A 6,393-nucleotide genomic window follows, 5' to 3' on the forward strand; every position below is an offset into this window, starting at 1 on the left:
TGTGCGCAATACACAGGCGCATTTTCTGTTTGATGACTCTCATTTTCTTACAATTATAGTGGTTTTGTATCGTGGCAAACATCCACCAGTAAACTCAATACCTACTTACCAAGCTCCAAATATAAAAAAATCTAAATAAAAAAATATTTTTTATATAAAATACAGTCGTTTCCAGTACAAAGTGCGTCCGTGAAAGAAATGCAGCGAAATAGATTACAAACTCACTGGTTTAATAGATGTTTAGTTCAATGACGTGTTTTAGAGGCCATTCCGATGATATTACCGGTATCTACGACAGACGGTGCCAATGCTGCATACAGGCTAGCGTCGACTAGAGAATACAAGTCCATTATATTTAGATATTTTGTGTGCGTGGTGTGCTGCATAAAGCCTAGCGTCGACTAGAGAATAATCAAGTTTATTAAATTTAAATATTTTGTGTGCGTGGTGTGCTACATAAAGGCTAGCGTCGACTAGAGAATAATCAAGTCTATTAAATTTAAATATTTTGTGTGCGTGGTGTGCTGCATAAAGGCTAGCGTCGACTAGAGAATAATCAAGTCTATTAAATTTAAATATTTTGTGTGCGTGGTGTGCTACATAAAGGCTAGCGTCGACTAGAGAATAATCAAGTCTATTAAATTTAAATATTTTGTGTGCGTGGTGTGCTACATAAAGGCCGGCGTCGACTAGAGAATAATCAAGTCTATTAAATTAAAATATTATGTCTGCGTGGTGTGCTGCATAAAGGCTAGCGTCGACTAGAGAATAATCAAGTCTATTAAATTTAAATATTTTGTGTGCGTGGTGTGCTACATAAAGGCCGGCGTCGACTAGAGAATAATCAAGTCTATTAAATTTAAATATTTTGTGTGCGTGGTGTGCTGCATAAAGGCTAGCGTCGACTAGAGAATAATCAAGTCTATTAAATTTAAACATGCGAAATATTCTGAAATTACTCTAACTTTGAAAAATACATTGATGACTACATCAATGTACTTTTATAAATTATTTTATTCGTTTTTATTCCGACACTTGTATGGAATTTTAGGTGCGATATATTTTGGAATTGCAGTAAAATCAGAAAATAAATACTATTAAAATTAATAAACAATAATCGATCGCGGAAATGGTCAAATCAGAACAAAGTTTGATGGTAACTCATTTATTTTGATAGGTTTATATTCAGGGTGCTATACTCCCGAATGTCGACATTGATCCGTTAGTCCGGTGAACCCAACATAACCGTTCTACTCACCCCCCAAGTGATGGTAGCGATAATGCGTTTTTGCTCGCGAAAAATTGTATTCAGAGTCCCTATTTTCTATGACAGTGTAGACTCGTAACATGGCCGTGTTATGTTATCTTCATGAAATTAGCGCGAAATGGTATTCTGTATGTTATTTTTTATTGCCTTAAACGCGACGTGATACGTCACGTGCTTGTTACGCACTAAAACACCTTATGGCATAGAAAATAAGGTTCCAGAATCATATAGCTATCGGAATTATTAATTCAACAACTCGTTAGTATATAATTATTTTTCAACGAGATAAAGAAATACCAAGAGTGTTTAATTTGATTTATGTGAAAATATAAAGCGATCTCAGTCATTAAGCCCGTTGAAAACATCTTAGTATTATTTCATTCTTTTCAGTGTTTTTGTTTGTGATGAGATCATTTTCGCATATTTTTTTGGGTGGTTGGAATCTATCGTTTATTGCATAACAAAGTTATAGCATGCAGCTCTGCTCGCGTCAAAAAGGATATCTAGGATAAATATTTTCCCGGGATAAAATGCCTATAGCATGGAGCAAGGAGTAATGTAGCTTCCTATTAGTAAAGAAAATTCAAAAAAGTTTCTGAGATTAGCGCGTACAAATATACTCTTCAGTTTTATATATTAGTATAGATAGCAGTGGCAAAGGACCATATAATCCGATTCCTGAAAGAAGAAAGAAAGAAATATTTATTGTCACGGTACACTTGATGTACACATACATATACATAACAAAAAAAAAACACAAAGTACTTATAACAATTTCTATTCCTATTCCTGTCGGCTTCCCTTTCGTATTTTCGATTTGTAGACCGCATTTATGCATATTAGTATCTATATTGTGTCTTATGTATATTGTGTTAGGTTTCCTTTCGGAAATTTCACCCCTGGCTACTGATAGATAGAGCTAGTATTATTATTTTTACATATTTTATATCAAGGGCAAACGTTTTAGTTATAAAAGCTTTTGTCTTTGCCTTAATTAAATTCCCTCAGATTGTGGAAGTTAATTAAGGTACAGAATGTAAATAAAACATTACAGTCCCGATTTTGGACTGGGTACAAACGAGGCTTAATGGTTTAGGTTCGTGGTCGCGGATTAGGTTGAAGTGGGTTCAAATCCAAGATGGATTTTACGTTCCACATTCCTGGTTTATGAGTATATTTTATTTCTAATTTGGTGAAAAATCGTAGTGGTCAGTAAGGCTTGTCGTCATAATTGAATTAACAATTTGTGAGATGCAGGTTAAGTATTGAGTCGTTAATCGTACAAATCTCCGAGATTTTTGTTTTAATTTTGTTTTTTTTTCTAATTTAAAGGTCATTTTTGAAGATATTAAAATCTGCACACAGATTTCAAAAACATAGTCTGCAAGAAATTTGGCAATGGTTGTAAAAACTTTGACGCCGATCGATTTATAAATCATTATCATCAAAAGATTCTATGAAACTATTAGAGGGTCGAGTACTTTTAAAGTAAGAAAATTCATAATAACTCTGCGTTTTGTAAGAAACTCAACTATAATTTGTTTAAAACATAAGAAAAATTATGCGTCAACGGTTACAGTAGCTGACCTATAGCTACGTTTGAAAAATCCACCCTGTATTTTAGCATAAGTATATCCAACTTTATATCAGAGAGCATGGGAATCCCAGTCACGAATGTTCTGCGGCTGGCTCAAGACCGGTTTGAGTAAGTAGCTAGCCAGCGCCACTACCAAAGCTTAACAAAGCGGGCACGACCTTCAGTCATGAAGAAAACGACATAGAAGAGAGAGATGTCCCCCTTTATTAATACTAAAAATGAATATTGAAAAATTTACATTCCTATGGTATTACGAAAATCATAATAAATTTCATCAATCAAAATTGTACTGTAAAAGAATTGCTCAAGTTTTAAAATAGAGTTGCAAATGTAATTAAAGGTTTAAAGTAAATAACGTTGTTACTAAAAGGGACTAGAAGTTGGCATTTTCCCGACTCGACTTTCAAATTTGGCTTTAATGTAACCTTATTCTCTATTAGTGGAGTGTCTATTTACTTTTATTTGTTTGAATTTGATATTTGAGTAGCTTTAATAACAACTAACTCTGACCACAACTCCGTTTATATGGATTAGTTTTTTAATTATACACCAATATTGAAATAAAACTATTTTACGGATTTGACGCTTTTTTTTATTATTATTTTCTTTCGATATTTCGAAGTCTGCAGCCTTCATGGTCACGAGGGGGACTGTGATATTCGTCAGTCAATAAAGTTTATAATTAATATTAAAAAACTGCGATAAAATCTGCAAAATAGTTTTATTTTTATGTCTAACATACGGAAGAAATAAGTAAACACCATTAATTTATAGTTATTTAAAATAAAACATAGCTATAATTTTTTTTATAATGTGTACAAATAGAGTGGTCGCTTTGGTCCTGTAGCAGTGTCTGTGGACTGTGAATCTTGAGGTGCTTGGTTTAATTACCAGATCGGGCTCCAAAAATGTATTTCAAAAAGTATCGGAATTGCTTGGGATTCGGAATTGTGTTCGTTACAGCGATAAGTTCGCCAGGGAAGCTTTATCATGTTATTTAGTCTTATAGAAAATGTATACACAACCAACCCTTATCATTAAATGGGTAGGCAGGGATGCAACCAGGAAACCCACTTTTCGCCATTTATGTCCCATGATGTCACAGAGGTGTAGCTCATCGCACTTCCGGGCACAAATTCCGGACTCTGAGTAATACTGAGCAGCAAAACCGAATATAATTTTGCCTGCCCCGGAATTTGTACCTGAGACTTCAGGACGATGTCGTACCTCGTCCGCAGTACGCACCGATGCCATAAAAATGCGACAAACTTTATCCAAATTAGCAGTGACAATTAAATGACTTAATTTACCCGGTAAACAGCATAATTCAGTCGCTGAAGTTACGTTCGCGTTCCGAAGATTCTCGAAGCTTTTGTTTCTTAGATTAGGGAATTTAATCAAAGTGTATTCTCGCAACGAGGTTCTAGAATGAAGTACTTATTGGATTATCCGTTTTTATGTGTATTAAGTTTTTCAATCTAACAATATTTTATATTTTGTTTAATAAGTGTCTATGCAAATGGTAATGAAACGACAATGTATTGTTACAGTGTCCTTTAAATGACCGCAAATGAATCTTATTTAGAAATGTGAATCATTTTTCTTCCTTGGAAATCTATTCTGAATACAAATACTCTAATAAATTGATACTTTATGTTCTATCTTGCAAAAGAGTTGCTATAAAATGCGGTTAAAGTGTATTTCAAGTACGTTTATTCAGTATAAATAAGAAATGTATCGCAAAATTGAATTAAACATGACCTTGTTCAACGTTGTACGGTCATAAGGTCTAATATTCATTGTCACATATATCCATGTTCTTTCCGGTTATTTGGATTGCATTCTTACCCGATTATGAGTGAAGGAACAAAGAGTGCACCTGTGTATTGCGCACATACTCGTGCACTATAATATTTTCAGTTACTGTGCACTATAATAATACAGATTGGCCGCCGCGGTCGAAATTCGACTAGGAGGGATTAATTAATTTATACAGATATTTTCTTTACATTCCAAAGTGTGGTCGACTTAACTTCGTTAAATCGAAATATTTAAAACGAAATAAAATATTTTGTTACAACTTGTAACTGTTCCCTCTCAGTAGTAGAGGAGGTCCGTGCCCAACAGTGGGACAGTATATAATACAGGGCTGATATTATTATAAACTGTAAAATGTTAAATTGTTTAGTTTCGGTTAGAGTTCCCTTATAATCGTTGCTGTCTCATTCCCTCCCAGTGACAGTCCAGGGCCGAGATTCTTACATTAGTGGGTTGCCTCAGCTCGTCGATTAATTTTCAAGAGTGACGAGTGCCTAAAGCTTCCACCCGAAAGTCCGGTGTGTTTGTATAAGCCGGCCCTGCCATGCTAACAAACGTATATAATAATAATAATATCAGCCCTGTATCATATACTTGCCCACTGCTGTGCACGGGTCTCCTCTACTACTGAGAGGGATTAGGCCTTAGTCCACCACGCTGGCCTAGTGCGGATTGGTAGACTTCACACACCTTCGAAATTCCTATAGAGAACTTTTCAGATGTGCAGGTTTCCTCACGATGTTTTCCTTCACCGTTAAAGCAGGCGATAATTCACAAAGAATACACACATAATTGTTTTAGAAAAGTCAGAGGTGTGTGCCCTTGGGATTTGAACCTGCGGACATTCGTCTCGGCAGTCCGTTTCATACCCAACTAGGCTATCGCCGCTTTAAACAAACGTATAATAGGTTAAAAAGACTTCACTAACGAATAATTTCAGATACTACAATGATAGGTCTACCTACATAAAGAACTAAAGAACTATCACCGGCAAGGTCGAAGGCAAACATACTAGACACAATCGGATTGACAATCAAGCTCGATTCAATGTTTGCACAATGTTTTTCCGTTTCATTGACTAAGGGATTTCTATACAATGTGAAAAAGTTTTGATTTGCTTTACGATTTTTGAAATGTATCTACATTCTTTCTTTTGTATTATGCTTTACGTTATATTGTGTATTTTGTGAGTACTGACCTCTAGGTATTTACATACCATACATATACAATTACATTTGTAAATATGCGGATTTAATGGTTCAACCGTAGGGCAGAGCAGAAATAAACAAAGTAGGTGTATCAAAGAAATATGTTGTGGTTAACTAATACAACAGTAAATATAAATATTACGTATTTAGGGGTAGGTAAGAAACAAAATCTGTTACCATGCAGTGTATACTGTTTTCAATGATTTTGTAGCCAATGTTATTTCTAAGCACTATGGGATAAAACATCTTATGGCTGTATCACTAGCCGCCATTTTGACATGCCTATAAATGCTTTATTTTGATTGGTTACTTCTTGGAATCGGATTGAAGATTGGGATCGCTTATTGAAAACGGCTGTAAATGCTTTATAAATATAAGTCTTAGGTTACGTTACTTAAGGACTATTTCAGTGTATTTCATTTGTTGTGTAGCGAATAGTTTAGTAAACATTTCTCAACACATGAAGTGTAACTACTGGATATAATAAGACTTAACATCTTATG

This window comes from Manduca sexta, chromosome 9, assembly GCF_014839805.1.
Source record: "Manduca sexta isolate Smith_Timp_Sample1 chromosome 9, JHU_Msex_v1.0, whole genome shotgun sequence".
In the NCBI taxonomy this organism is placed as follows: domain Eukaryota; kingdom Metazoa; phylum Arthropoda; class Insecta; order Lepidoptera; family Sphingidae; genus Manduca; species Manduca sexta.